A 16473-nucleotide genomic window follows, 5' to 3' on the forward strand; every position below is an offset into this window, starting at 1 on the left:
CATTGACATGGTGTGAAACTGAGTCTGATGTTGCATCATCTTGGGCAGAGGAAGACCTAGGTAAGCACTCGCCATGAGCAAATCTTGAAGAATTCAGATAGGGACCTCCAGCCCCAACTCCCTAAGGTAACGGATGTGGCTGAAACAAAGTCAGTACAGTCAGCAATGTCAGTTCCTCTTGTTGAGGTTGTTTCTATTCGTGTCATTGGTGGGCGTGTGAAGAAAATGGCTCCCCACCCACGTAGGAGGGAGCACAAAAGAGTTGATTTGGTAAGATGTTATAGCTCTGTAATGTATTTGGTTTACTTCTGTTGTCATTATTAGGTCATGGCTTGTACTAATCTTTTTATAGTTGTTTGTGTTGAAGCGGGTGGAGGCCGATGATGCTCAGCCCGACGTGGAAACCACATAAGTCCTGTCTGAGGGCGTTGTAGGTGAAATGGTATAGATATTGTGAGTATTTATCTGATTCTTTAGTATGTTTCATTTCCTTGTACTAATCATGTGTTATTTATTTCATTGTAGGGGGTGTGCGATGTAAATCTCTCTGCTGTCCCAGTTTTGCCTATTTTCCAAGGGTCAGGGAACACCTGAAGACCGTCCCAGTGACCTTGGGGGTGCCAAAGTAATTGAGAGCATTGTTGTCAATGGCACAACACCAGTCTCTGTTGTGCAAGAAGGACAAGAAACCCCTCTGGATTTATAGAAGCAGCCCCCCAGTGAGCTAGTGGGCCAAGCCGAAGTTGCCCAAAAGGATCTTCCAGCGGTTAAGACTCTTGAAGGTCCGGTCTCTAGGTTTGGGCAGCCTGCTGAAGGAGAATGAGAACAAGTGTCAGCTGAAGTGCTATCTGAGCCAGCGCATGAGACAACAGTAGCAGACATGCATCATGAAGAAGAGGTGCCTACTGCTCCCGTTGAGTCTGAGGTTATTGGAGATGTACCGGCAATGGGCTTGGAAGCTCAACCCGAAAGTGAACCTATAGGTTTATGAGATAGCATTGACACCTGAGGTTCTGTCGCATGACGAGTGCAGCAAGAGTTTAAGGAGTACTATGAGAAGCATGAGGTCATTCCTCCAGGCTATGTCGTCATGGACCCGGTTTCTATCCAAGGTCTTCGTAGAAATGAAAAGTATTTTGTATCAAGTTTCATAGCGAAGGCCTCTTCCGTCATTATTCAAAAGAGTTGGTTGCCATCTGCTGACATTCCTCTAGTGGTTATAGGGATGTCACTGAATACAATCGTGGGGATGATATATTGTATCATGGGCCAATCCATAGATGAGCTTTCATGGTCTAGATTTTCTTAAGGGCTGAGGACTTGTGAGTCCTTTTTTGCTTTCGGTTTCTAAATGGACTAGATCAAGGAGCGGGTTGTTTTGTTGGCCCATGTGTTTTGGAAAGCTGGTCTCTAGGGGTCTCAGTGTCTCTTTGCTCAATCTCTAAAAGATGTCTACCAGCACCTCAAGGTGTTTGAGTCAAATCTTTCGAAGGTGACTGAAAAGTTAAGATCCCCTTCTTGATGAGTGTGGTCGTCAATGTAAAATAGTATCATAGTATGAGGCGGAGCAGAATGAGCTATTAGATTTTGAAGTGCGGAATTAGAGTTTGGTAGAGATAGGCAACATGAGGAAAGAGTGGTATGCAGTGTGAAATGTACATGAATTCGACATCATATAAATTACTCAGACTTTTGTAATGAAAGACCATTTTTTATTTTACTCTTGTGTAGTCTATCTCAAATTTTGGTTAATTGTGTCCCTTTATAATTTTGACAATATAGGGTGTTGGGGGGTTTGTTTGAATGAGCATAGTTCTAGTAGGTCTTAGTAGGCCGAACATGATGCCAGTAGGCTATGCAAGCCCTGTGTTGGTGGGTTTTGTAACTTTTCACTTTAGCACCACTGTGTGGCTGAAGTTACAGCGCAATTACTGTGCTTAGATAGTAAAAAAAAGAACTATAGGTGAAAAGGTTGAACTTCATCATGTACAAGAAACTTGAATACTATCCCTCTTGACAAAATTGAATCTTATTGCATTTGAAGGAATCAAGTGTTATCGCACTTTCGGAAAATCAGAGTATACCGCGGTTTAGCAAATTAAATATTTAGACTTCATCGCACACACGAAAGTAAAATCAAGAGTTCATCACATGTGAAGAGTTTAATGCATGCGCTGAACTTAAGTACTATCGTATGAAGAAGAGACGGATTTCTTCGCACGTGGAAAAGTTAGGTACTATTTTGTGAGGAGAGATGGATGTCATCGCATATGTCGAGGTTAAGTACTTGGGCATGGAAAAGGATAATTTTCATCGCATAAGAAAAGTAAAATTGTATTGCACTCATAAAAGCCAGAACTTGCCACGGTAAGAGAATTAAGCATTACCACACAAGGGTTAAGTGTCACTATGTGAAGTATCATCACATCGTTTAGGAAAGAGAATACCCCCGTGTGTAAGTGGCTTAAGTTCATCGCGTGTTGAGAAAAATATCATCACATTCTTAAGAGGGTGCATTTCGAAGAGAAATGAATGCTATCCAACTAGGATGGCTAAGTGTCATCACATTTACAGAGATTAGATTGAGTCACCCCTAGTTTCGCTAGGGTAGTCCATTATACATAACAAGATGAATGCCAATGTCTAATGCTATCAAAAGTCCTCCAGAGGATGCCAAGGTGATGATACATATTCGGGAAGAGAAAAATGTCCAGGCTTTGTCATCGTACCTTGTGTCTGACATGCTCTCCCTGGAGTTTCCAAGGTAATTCATCGCAATTCTGAATATTACCTGTTTTCTTTTGCCATCGCTCCTGGGGTTGCTAGGGTATGTAAGAGTGCACCTAGGGCTGCTAGAGCCTTCGCATGGAGCATGCAGCATCCTGAACAAACCAAGGTGTGTAAGTGTGCGTCTTGGATTCCCAGGGCCTTCGCATGGAGTATGCGGTATCCTGGGCGGACCAGGGTATGTAACTATGCACTTGGAATTGCCAAGGCCTTTGCATGGAGCATGCGGCTTCCTGGGTAGACCAGGGTATGTAAGTGTGCGCCAAGGGTTGCTAGGGCCTTCGCATGGAGCACGCGGAATCTTGGGTGGACCAAGGTATGTATAATGTATATATATATATATAGTAGACATAATGAGGGAACAGTCATCGCACAGTTTGAAGGCAACAATATGTTTAAAATACAACATCCTCTTGTTTAAGACTGAATATGTATACAAAGAATTCATGACATGCTCTGTTTTGTGTACAATATATCTTTCATATACAAAGACATACGACAAACTATTCATTCAGAACTGCACAAAAAAAGAAGAGGATTCACAAGATGCTTCATTTTAACTACAAGTACACATAACATGCTTTTCTATCAAAGTTACAACACTAATCATAATATGGTTTCAACCAGTTACCATTCACAGTCTCATCTTGTTCTCCTATGTCTATAGTCTTGAGTACATACTATCCCGATGGGTGAGCTTCTTGGATTATCTAAGGTCTGAGTTAGGTGCAAATTTGCTTGCTGATTTACCCTATTTCACATGGAGTGTTGTTTTAAGGACTTTATCGCCCTCTTTGAATTTTCTGGCCTTTACTAATTTGTTGAAGTTAGAAGCCATGGTTTGTTTGTATTTGATTTGTTTTTACAATGACTTCTCTTTTCCTTCCTCAATGCAATCTAATCTATCTCTGAGTAGATGATCCATATCCTCTATTTGGAACTATTTTCCCATTGCGAAGGCTACACGGGCTTACATCATCTATATTTCTGCCGATAACATAGCTTCCTAGCCATATACTAATGAGTAAGGGGTTGCCTATGTGCTTTTCCTAACTGTTGTGCGATAAGCCCAGAGTGTTTCAGATAGCTTTTCCAACTAGTCTTTTTGGTTTTCTACTACCATCTTGCTCAGCACCTTTAACAAGGTTTTGTTCGTTGCTTCTACTTTGCCCATTCCCTTGTGGGTAGTAGGTTGTGGATATGCCCAGTCTCGCCCCATACTATCCCAACAGGTCCTGGACTCCCTGATTCTTTATGGATAGTCTATTATCTGTCAAAATTCTCATTGGGACCCAAACCGGTGGACTATATGTTGCCTAAGGAACACAAATTCTTCTTAAGGGTATGGCCTCCACCCATTTGATGAAATAGTCTGCGGCCACTATAATGAAACAGTATCCCCAGGAAGGTGGGCATATATTTCCGATTAGATCTACCCCCCATGTGTGGAAAGGCCATGGTGTAATGATGGAATGGAGGTCATTGGTTGGTCGATGTATTCTTTCAACATGTACTTGGCATTTGTGGCACCTTCGTACATGCTTTTGGATGTCTTCTAGCATGGTAAGCCAGTAGAAGCCTAAGTGCAGGATATGATTGTATAAGGCCATCTGTCCTTGGTGTGGGGCTGGTTTTGAGTTGTGGGCCACATCTAGGGCTTCTTTTACCTCCTCACTAGCTAGGCATCGCAGAGGTTTTCTAGTGTAATATTTTCTATAGAGCACTCTATCATTAAGGTAGAATCTTTTGGCTTTGGCTAAGAATTTTCTCTTCATAACTGCGTAGACAGGTGTGATGTTGTTCTCGATGTAATCTATATACATGTTTCTTCAATCTGCTTCATCAACTGTAAGACACTCATTACTGTCCGCTTCTGGGATGCACCTTTCACATTCATTTTGCACCTTGGCTGCATCTGCCTTCATTGTTGGCCAGTAGTAACCCAACCTTTGCAACCTTCTATATAATGTGTTGGTTATGTCTCCATAATAGGTTCTATGACTTTTGTCCAAGACTACTTCTGCCTCTTTAGGCCCTAAGCACCTTGTTCTAACTCTATCTACCAATCTGTGGTATAACATCCCGTTCACCAATTGGAACCTGAGTAATGTCTTTCCATCTTGCATTACCTCTATCGATTTGTGCAGCTTTTGTATCACACAATGTCTCCAATCCTCTATTGTTATTTCATCCTTCTTCTCTACCCAGTGCCCCAATATCTCAGTTCATGCTTCGTAGTGCAATTGGATGGTAACGTTGATTAGATTTTTACTTGGCTAAATTTTTTATCCCAAAGTGGCTAATGCATCGGTGTACCTATTTTTGGCTTTGTTCTAGTGTTCGTAGGTCATTTCCAAGTCCCTAGTTAATCTTTGGATCAGGGTTCTATATGGAAAGATCGTCAGTTCCTTAACTATGGTGTTGCCATCCATCTGTCCAATCACTAGTTTTGAATCTCCTACTACTTTGACCTTCTTGCCTCCAAAGTCCCTTGCTACCGTCAGTCACAATACTAAAGCTTCATATTCGGCTATATTATGCGAACAAGGGAACTATAGTTTGAATGAGTAGAAAAAGGTGTCGCCAATGGGCGAAGTCAATGTGACTCTGGCTCCGACTGAGGTGCTAGTGCTACTTCCATCGAAAGTCAAGGTCCACTCCCCATCCTCAACTACTACAATGACGGATAGCTCTCTAGGCACCTCTTTGGAAATGGGAAAACTGACATCTATGGGGAAGGTGGCTAAGAGGTCTACCACTGCCAGGCACTTAATGGCTCTGGGTTGGGTGTACTCGATTGTATACTCGTTAAGTTGCATCATCCACTTGACCAATTGGTGTGTCCGGAAGCATGTCGTTAAGCACTTTGGAACATCAGTTTAATATTTATAAAATTTTTCTGATTCTCAAACAATTACAAATGCAGTAAAAGGGTGAGAGTGGGTCGTATTAACAGGGAATCGAGGAAAAATTTAATACATAGTCAAACCCGGACAAGAGAACACAAGTGGGAGTTGCAGAAATATAGAAATTAATTAATTAAACTGAAAAAATAGAATTTGAACATTGCCGCAAATTAAAAGTGCAGAAAAATAAATAAATAAAAGAAATTAATTAAAATGTCTATAATCTGATCAGAGGTAGTAGTCTCTAGATCTCTCTTTTAACCCTCGAACTTCTCGAGCTAGGCCTTCCATCTTACCTGGCCGAATTCCAGATCTATAGAAAAGAAAATGAAGATCAAACGAAAAGAAAATAAATTGCAAAAAGAAAATAACGGAACTGGAAATGGAAGAATGAAAATTAAAATTAAATCTAATGGTTGTGATTCGAATCAAGAGGTGGCAATAGTGGCTTTGGCGAACTGCAAGTAGGAACCCCTCCTCTTGCCTGGGCGTCCTCATCTTCCTCTACCCTTGAACTTCTCAAGATCTGCCTTTCGTCTTACTTGGGGGCAGAATCCAACCCTTTCTCAAGAGCCATTGGGTCCTTTTTATAAAGAATGGTGGATACAACTAGGATTAGAGAGAAAGAGGGGGGCGACAGCTAGGTTTTAGCAAAGATATGGGTGCCCTAGGGTTTTTAATGGAGGGTTAGGATGGTTTTGGGGTGATCCTAAGGCTAAGAATAGAAGGAGAGGGCACCCAATATTTTGTAGGGCTGAGATTTGGGCGCCTAGAAATAGATGGTGGAGATTGAGGCGCCTAGGGCTGAAACGTTGAGATTAAAAGAGGTGGGCGGCACCCTAGAGTGGATGGTTGAGAAAGAAGATGGAATGGAGGGCTGAGATCTAGTGGTTAGGGGATGAAAGGTGAGGATTAGCAGTTAGGTGAAACCCTAGGGCTTAAAAGCTACAAAAAGAGTGCCCTAGAAGCTACAAATGTCATTTTGGAGGGGGAAGTTTTTCAATTAATTCAATTTTAGCTCTATCCACTTCAATACCTTTAGAAGATACTTTGTGGCCTAAAACAATTCCTTCCCTAGCCATAAAATGACATTTTTCCCAATTAAGAATAAGGTTAGATTCCTCATATCTTTTAAGCACCAAAGACAAACTATGCAAGCATGCATCAAATGAAGATCCAAAACAGAGAAGTCATCCATAAATATCTCCATAAAATCATCAATGAAATCCGAAAATAGAGACATCATGCATCTTTGAAAAGTAGCAGGAGAATTGCACAAACCAAAAGGCATTCTCCTAAATGCAAATATTCCATAAGGGCATGTAAAGGTAGTTTTCTCATGGTCTTCAGGAGCAATGGGAATTTGGTGATAACCAGAATAACCATCAAGAAAACAGTAAAATTCTTGACCAGCAAGTTTTTCAATCATTTGATCAATAAAGGGAAGGGGGAAATGATCTTTTCTAGTATCATCATTCAATATCCTATAGTCAATACATACTCTCCAACCTGTTACTGTCCTTGTAGGGATTAATTCATTATTTTAATTTTCGACTACAGTGGTCCCTCCTTTTTTAGGTAAAACTTGCACAGGACTTACCTAGAAAGAATTAGAGATAGGAAAGATAATACCTGAATCAAGCCATTTTATCACCTCTTTCTTTACTACCTTTTTCATATTAGGATTTAACCTCCTTTGGGGTTGCACCATATGCTTGAATCCTTCTTCCATCAAGATTTTGTGCATGCAAACTGATGGGCTTATTCCTTGAATGTCACCAATGCTCCATCCAATTGCCCTTTTGTGTTCCCTAAGCACCCTTATCAACTTTAGTTCTTCAAGACCTGTCAAGTAAGAAGAAATAATCATAGGTAAGGTAGATGAATTTCCCAAATAGACATATTTTAAATGCGAAGGAAGAGGTTTAAGTTAAAGAGTAGGAGGCTTCTCAATTGATGTCCTCACCTTTGAAGAAGAAGGAGAAATATCCAAAGGCAAAATTTTTTTCTCTTTTTGTCACGAATCCTCTTTGCTTTTCTCCCAAATAGCCTACGGCCTTCATAAGAATAAAAATTATCATATTTGTATCCCTAAATATTCAGTCTTTTATACTTAATTAGTACTTAATTGGACTCATTATTCTTGTATTTCGATTCAGGGCATGAAAAAAGGCGTCAGGAGAAAAATAAGCCTAATCGGATAATTTTGCATAGTTTTGACATACTCGGATTGCATCGAAGTAAATATCGGGCCCGAAGTCTGAGCAAATTCGTAGGGAAGCCCAATATGAATACAAGAATGAGGAAACTACAAAGAGTCCTATCAGATTTAATTTTCTGATGTAATTCTAGAAAGATAAAGGAGATTGAGATTAGTAGATAAGAGATAGGATAGGATTAGATCTAAACTAATCATTAGGAATTAGGACTTTCTATTTTTGAAAAATAACTCCAAAAAGGAGTTGGAAACAGCCCCTCCTTCTAAAGCTATATAAAGGGGGGGGGGGGGCGGTCTAGCACCAGGCATCAATCAATCTCTGGAGAAATCAAGGAGAAATCCTCCAAGAGAGCTTCAACCTTCAAGAACGCAGTCGGCAACGTAGGAGGAGAAAAGGAGGAAGGCGGCGGCAAGGAGAAGAAGTTCATTGATCTCAACCTCAAGGGGCGACATCATGAGTTCTTTCTTATACCTTGTTTGTTTAATTTCCTTTGTCACGAACTAATCTATTTGTAGCTAGGGTTGTGGAAAGCCTAACCACGACCATGGATTGATTTTTATTTAATTCAGCCAAGTTGTTTTTATTTTCATATTATCTATGAGTTAATATGTGTAATGCAATTAGGAGCTTGGCCACCTCCTAGTTGATTTGGTTTATACGAATGAACCAGTAGGGGAATTCATATAAAAGACTAAATAATTCATAGTGTGAATTGAATAGTATATAGGAATATATATACATGATTCATCTTATGACATAGGTTTTTCATAGAACTTAATGCACTTTCTATCTCGAGAACTCTAGTCGAGGGATCAAAGGGTTACTTGATAGAAGTAGGTCTGATATATCCTATGAGGGAATATCAGATAAATTAGGAAAGACTTCAGTTTATAAAATAATAAATCATCTTGGTTAATTTAATAAATTGATGTTCATTGGGATGGTTAGGTGGACCAATAGTCCTAGTGCTTTCAATTAAATCGTTGCAAGTTCAGTCATTGATTGCCTTTGTTTTCATTTTTGTTCTTTCTTTTTCTATCTTTAATTTTCAGTAGTTCCTATTGTCAGAATTTGGTTGTTCAAATAATTGAGGGAAGCTATAGTTCTAATACTTATTTTGTTAAATCCCCATGCGAACGATATCTTTATACTACTTGATAACTAGTGCACTTGCTAGGATTATATATTATAGCTATCAGGCCTCCTTATGCTTCTCATCTAAAATTTGTTCATTCACATCAAAAGAGTTAGCCATGCAATTTTCTATAGGATCATCTAACCTAAATGCATGAAATTTTCCTTCTACCAAATCATTAATGCAATCTATCATTAAGACTTATTTTTCATCATTGGAATGTTCCATAACCTTAAACACATTAAAAATAACTTCCTTATCATTAATCCTAAGGCTAAGTTTTCCTTGATAAACATCAATTAAAGCTCTTCCTGTGGCAAGAAAATGTCTCCCTAAAATTAGGGGCATATCATAATCTTCTTCCATGTCCAAAATGATGAAGTCAACAGGAAAAATAAATTTATCTACTTTTTACCAAAACATCTTCTACTACTCCACTTGGATATTTGATACTTCTGTCAGCCAATTGAAGAGAAACAGTGGTAGGTGTTGGATCCTTCAACCCAAGCTTCCTGAAGACAGAAAATGGCATCAAATTAATGCTTGCACCGAGATCACATAAAGCCTTGTCAAAATTAATTTCACCAATGGTGCACAGAATAGAGAAGCTCCCTAGATCTTTGAGTTTTGAAGGTAATTTATTTTGTAGGATTTTCGAGTATTCCTCATTAAGATTTACCATCTCAAACTCCTCCAATTTTCTTTTGTTTGAGATTATTTCCTTCAAGAATTTGGCATACCTTGGCATCTGAGAAATAGCATCAAGAAGAGGAAATTGCTTATCCAAGTTAGCTTTAAGAAATCTTTTAGGAAAAGGAAGAGGGGGTTTGTAAGATTTTAAATTAAGAGTAGAAGAACTTCCCTTTTTCTCCATTGATGACTCACATCTCCTTCTTTGGCTTCTAGGTTTCGGATTTCTTCCTCTTTTACCTGTTCATCATCTTTTTCTTCTTTTCCACTTTGCAGAGTAATGGAGATCGAGGTGCTGGCCAAATGGCTCAAGATAATATTCCCAAATATTCTCAAGATCATTTGCAAGGAATCGGTGGTCCAATGACTAGGGCAAGGACAAAGAGGATGAAAGAGGTTTTACAAGGCTTAATCATAAAAGTGCATGACAAAGAAGTTGTTCTAGAAGATTCTAAGACTGTTCCAGAAGTTTCCAAAGCATTCACCAAGGAAAATCATCTATCTATATGTGTAAGGTGATGTGCAAGGCTTAGATCTTGAAAAAAAAAAAGCTTGGAATCCATGACATAAGACCAAGCCGCATGGATATGATAAGAAAAGGCCCAATTTACATGCAAAGATGTATTGATGGGCTTGTTTTGTCTTGTTGGGCTTGTTTTTATCTTGTTTTGTTTATTTTGACTTTTCTATGCTTAGTTGTCGTTAGTTATAGTCTTTTAGAAAGTTTCATATTTCAAAACATATTTGCTTTCCTAAATTAAAGGGATCCTCATCAGTTAGGTGTTTCCTGATAAGATAATCATTAGTTAGGAGTTTCCTTATAAGATAATGATGTTTACATGCCTATATAAAGACCACAACTATGTAAAACGAAAATCATCAATAATACAGTGGTATTTTCAGCAAGCTTAGCTTCGCCTTTTTGTGTTCTTGGTAGAATACAATATCTTGACTTATCAAGGGAGTGATCAACCTTTGTGGCGTCTTCAAGATTGGATTCTTGAAAGACTTAGTTTTCTTAAGGTTTTAATCCGATCAACTACAACTTGTTTTCTAGCTCCTGGGTGTGCATAACAACTTGATTCAAGAGTTCCTAGAACAGGTCATCTAGTGGGTTCTTATCATTTGGTATCAGAGCTTTGGTTCTAGAAACAGGTTACTTATCCTTTGATCATCCTTGTTTTGTATTTTTCTTTGATCTTTGTGCATTTCTTGTGTTTTTCCTTGCATACTTTCTTTGAATTATTCCATTCGGCTTCTTTGTGTTTTTGAATAGAGTGAATTCTATTTTGTGTGTTTAGTTTGGCAAAAAAAAAAAAAAAAAGAGACAGGAAAGAACATCCAATTCAAAAAAAAAAAAGAAAAAAGAAGAAGAAGAATGAGGAGGAGTCAGATTGCAGATCTAATTTTTAATCATTTTCCCAGCATAAATGGGATTTCTTGAATTGCAAGATCATAATCCTATAAGTCATAACGAGTTCTCCTTTCCTTTTTGGGTTTGACTAGTTGACTGTATAATCATTTTTTGAGTTGGGATTTCTTTTCCTTAAACAATTGTCTTAATATATTAATTAGTACTAATCCTTATCAAATAAGGATTCTTGTGTCTAAATTAATTTAATTTCGTACTCCATTGTGTAAGGTTGTTTTGTGTATTCTAATGATTTCTTTTGCATGTCTTTTGCTTCCTTTTGAAGTGTCTTATTTTTTGGCTCATATAATTGATTTTTTCCTTCCTTATTTCTACCGTTTGCCTCAACTAAGTTTTTAAAGTTCTGATTTTGAGATTTGCCACCATCTAACCAATTGCTCCTTGAGATTTATTGATTTTGATAAGAACATAAAGGGGGCTGGCTTGAGTGAAAAAAAAAAGGAGGCAAAGAGATGTGAGATCATCATCGAGAAAAGTCAAATAGTGATAACAATCTTATTTGAGTGCAAACACATGAAGGGAATGTGTGAGGAACAAAAAAAAAAGGCAAAGAGATGTGAGGAACAAAATTTCTTTTATTTCCAACGAGTTTTTGTAGGTTATAAACATGAGTATTGAAGGAGAACTACAAGAGATTGACATGAAATTATTCATAAGAGTTGTTAATGAACAATTTAGAAAGTTGAATGTGAGGCTGGATGATTTGCAATCCCCATTTATTTCTAAGTCCACTAGGAGATGTGTGTTTGAGGAAGAAGAGGAAGATGATTCAGATTTGGAGGAATCAAGTTCTAGACGAGGCAAGAAGGAAGTTTCCAAAAGAGATAGCAATTTGGGCAGTATAAAGATGAAGATTCCGACCTTTCAAGGAAAGAATGATCCCGAACTATACTTGGAGTGGGAAAGAAAGGTTGAGCACGTATTTGATTGCCATGATTACTCCGAGGAGAAGAAAGTAAAACTAGCAGCCGTGGAGTTCACAGATTATGCAAGCATATGGTGGGATCAATTGATGATCAATAGGCGAAGGAATGGAGAGAGGCCAATTCGGTCTTGGGAAGAGATGAAATTGGTAATGTGAAGAGATTTATACCTAGCCATTACTATAGAGATTTGCATAAAAAGTTGCAAGGGCTGGTTCAAGGTTCCATAAGTGTAGATGACTGTTATAAAGAGATGGAGATAGCCACGATTAGAGCAAACATAGAGGAGGACCGAGAAGCAACAATGGCTAGATTTATTGGCAGCTTGAATAAGGAGATTGCTGATGTGGTGGATTTACAACACTATGTGGAGATGGAGGAGCTGTTGCACAAAGCCATTAAAGTGGAGAAGCAAATCAAATCAAAAAAGTTCAGATCTGGTTCTTCGTGGAAACCTAATTGGAAGGACAACAAAGTTGCCTCAAAAACAAAAGAGGAAGCAAAGCAAAAGGATTCGGTTGTTGTTCATAAAGGTAAAACCGAAACTAAAACTTATTCTAAGTCACGTGATGTTAAATATTTTAGGTGCCAAGGATTTGGGCATATTGCTTCTCAATGCCCAAACAAAAGAGTTATGATTGTATTGGAGAATGGAGAAATAGAAAGTGCAAGCTCAAATGAGGAGATGCCACCATTGGAGGATTGTTCTGATGTCGAAGTTGCAAAACCCGTTCATGGTGATTTGCTGGTTATAAGGAGAGCCCTAAGTATACAGCCTAAGGATGATGGTGATGAGGAGCAATGGCTGAATAAATGTGGAGAAGTGAGGGTAACCAAGCAAATTCTGGTTTCCTTTTCAATTGGCAAGTATGAGGATGAGGTTCTATGTGATGTGGCATCAGTGCATGCTGGTCATATATTGCTTGGCCGACCATGGCAGTTTGATAAGAAGGTTACACATGATGGGTATAAAAACCATTATTCTTTTGTAATGAATAACTAAACTATTGTACTAACCCCTCTCAAACCTTTTCAAGCTTATGAAGATCATATTAGGATAGCAAGAGAGTGCAAAATGAGAGAATAACAAAAGTGTGAGCAAGAGGAAAAGAAAAAAAAAAGAAAGTGAACAAGCAAAAGCAGAGAGAGCAAGTGAGACCGAGAGGAAAAATGCAAGTGGAAAGAATGAGGTCGAGAGGAAAATTAAAAAGAAAAGTGTACAAAAAGGAGAGAAAAGCAAGGGAATGAGTGTATTTGCTGAAAAAAATGAGGTTAAGAGTGTCATGATTGCAAAGTAGCAACTACTTATACTTATGTACAAGGATGTTTACTTTTCTACAAATGTCCTAAACCCCTCTTTGCCTAGTGTTGTTGTGTCTTTATTATAGGAGTTTGAGGACCTATTTCCCGAGGAGATTCCCCATGGATTACCTCCCTCAAGAGGTATTGAGCACCAAATAGACTTCATACCCGGTTCCGCCATACCAAATCGACCTGCTTATAGAGCTAATCCCGAGGAAACAAAGGAGATACAAAGGCAAGTGGATGAGTTGGTGCAAAAGGGTTTTGTAAGAGAGAGTCTTAGCCCATGTTCGGTTCCTGTCATCTTAGTCCCAAAGAAAGATGGAACATGGCATATGTGTGTGGACTGTTGAGCCATTAACAAAATAACAAGGATTCGATGATGAATCATTTCGAGGAAAGAGGGAATAATGGAGATCGAGGTGCTGGCCAAATGGCTCAAGCTAATATTCCTAAATATTCTCAAGATCCTTTGCAAGAAATCAGTGGTCCAATGACTAGGGCAAGGACAAAGAGGATGAAAGAAATTTTACAAGGCTTAATCATGGAAGTGCATGACAAAGAGGTTGTTCTATAAGATTCTAAGACTATTCCAGAAGTTTCCAAAGCATTCACCAAGGATAATCACTTATCTGTATGTACAATATGATGTGCAAGGCTTAGATCTTGAAGAACAAAACTTAAAATCCATGACATAAGACCAAGGCGCATGGATATGATAAGAAAATGCCCAATCCGCATGCTAAGATGTATTGATGGGCTTGGCGCATGGACATGATAAAAAAAGGCCCAATTCACATGCAAAGATGTATTGATGGGCTTGTTTTGTCTTGTTGGGCTTATTTTTATCTTGTTTTGTTTACCTTGACTTTTTTATGCTTAGTTGTCATTAGTTGTAGTCTTTTAGAAAGTTTCCTATTTCAAAGCAGATTTGTTTTTGTTTTTCTAAATCAAAGGGATCCTCATCAGTTAGGTGTTTTCTGATAAGATAATCATTAGTTAGGAGTTTCCTTATAAGATTAAAAGTTTCCTTATAAGATAATGATGTTTACATGCCTATATAAAGGCCACAACTATGTAAAACGAAAATCATCAATAATACAGTGGTATTTTCAGTAAGCTTAGCTTTGCCTTCTTGTGTTCTTGGCAGAATACAATATCTTGACTTATCAAGGGAGTGATCAACCTTTGTGGCGTCTTCAAGATTTGATTCTTTAAGGACTTAGTTTCCTTAAGGTTCTAATTCGATCAACTATAACTTGTTTTCTAGCTCCTGGGTGTGCATAACAACTTGATTCAAGAGTTCTTAGAGCAGGTCGTCTAGTGGGTTCTAATCATAGAGTAATGGCCTTTATTTGTTCCCTGGGATTCTTCTCGGTATTGCTAGGTAATCCTCCTTGTGGCCTTACCGAAATTGCTTGAGCAAGTTATCCAATTTGAGTTTCTAACCCTTGAATTCTTGCCTCCGTACTGTTGATAAATTTTTCCATCATACCCTCCAAATTTGGCTTCTTCTCTTGTGGATTTTGTTGGTGTTGCTGTTGAAAGCCCGGATGTGCTCTTTGTTGGTTATTACTCCAACAAAAAATTGGATGGCTTCTCCATCCTGGATTGTAAGTGTTGGAGTTAGGATTGAAATTGGACTTGTTACCACCATAAAAAACAAAATTAGCTTGTTCAGAAGAAGAAGAAAATGGATTTCCTACTTGACAGTCTACACTAGCGTGTCCCCCTTGCCCACAAAGCTCACACGAAAGAAAGGGAATAGAAGAAACACTCATAGCTAAAACCCCCAAATTTTCTAATTTATTATTTAATGCAACAAGTTGAGCCGATAAAGCAGTGATAGAATCAACATTATAAATTTCAACTCCCTTTTTATTTATTCTCTCAGTGCCACATTGATAGCTATTGGCCGCCATCTCCTCCAAAAGTTCATATGCTTCTTCTGGAGTTTTCCTCATAAGGGTACCACCTGTAGCTGCATCTAACATTGAACGATTAGATTGATTAATGCCACTATAAAAAGTTTGCACTTGCATCCAAACAGGTAGACCATGGTGAGGACACTTCCTAAGTAATTCCTTAAATCTCTCCCATGACTCATATAAGGTTTCATTATCAAATTGAGAAAAAGTTGTTATGTCATTCCTTAATTTAGCCATTTTAGCAGGTGAAAAATACTTAGATAAAAACTTTTGTGCCAAGTCATCCCATGTAGTAATCGAACCTGGAGGAAGAGAATTAAGCCAATCTTTTGCTTTATCTCTTAAGGAGAAGGGAAACAACCTAAGTCTAATGGAATCATCACTAACTCCATTATGCTTAAAAGTATCACATATTTCAAGAAAATTAGCAATATGAGAGTTATGGTCATAATTGGGGCCAGAAAATTGTACACTCATCTGGATCATCTGAATAATTGCAAGTTTCATCTCAAAATTGTTTGCTTGCACATTTAGCCTCCTAATGCTTGATGTAATACCATCCAGAGTAGGTATAGCATAGGATCTCAACGTCCTTGGATTATTTTGGCCTTGAGCCATCTTGTTCCGTTTCTCCCTTGTTCGCTTTTTCAAAGTCCTTTTGATTTCTTGATTAAGGGTATTAATTCTCCACCACTAGTGTGTGTCATGCACTAGAAACCTACAAAGAAAAGAAAAAAAAATAAAAAATTGCCTAAAAAATTTTATAAAGCCGAACCCAACAAAAATTAAAATGGAAAGATTTAAATCCGAAAATAAAACAAATAGATGTTCAATCTAAGGCTAATTCAAGTAGTTTTGATATGCAATAAACTAGTCCCCGGCAACAGTGCCAAAAACTTGTTGTGTGATTTATGCACAATTAGTTCAAGCAAGTGTGTCTTAGTCAAATGTGCGTATAATGATGAAAAAAGTGTCAATCCCAAGGAGACTAGATCACAGTACCAAAACAATTTTAAACTAACCTAACTTGAACTTGTGAATCAATTGAATGAATAAAAACTAAGAAGAATTCATGCAAATCTAAGAACTTAATACAAACTAAATCGACGAATGAATGCAGCTAGGGTTTAGATTTCATTAAATCAATGTTA

The 16473-nt window shown here is 38.1% G+C and overlaps 1 non-coding gene across 1 annotated transcript; it reads left to right on the forward strand.

Annotated features, from left to right (window-relative positions):
• The first annotated feature begins 15446 nt into the window (after positions 1 to 15446).
• On the forward strand, positions 15447 to 15553 carry LOC148802341 (small nucleolar RNA R71). The gene has a single exon (XR_016083224.1). It is a non-coding gene; the product is annotated as a small nucleolar RNA R71 (small nucleolar RNA).
• Positions 15554 to 16473: the final 920 nt, after the last annotated feature.

Source organism: Nelumbo nucifera, chromosome 2, assembly GCF_055504915.1.
Source record: "Nelumbo nucifera cultivar China Antique chromosome 2, China Antique-T2T, whole genome shotgun sequence".
Lineage (NCBI taxonomy): Eukaryota > Viridiplantae > Streptophyta > Magnoliopsida > Proteales > Nelumbonaceae > Nelumbo > Nelumbo nucifera.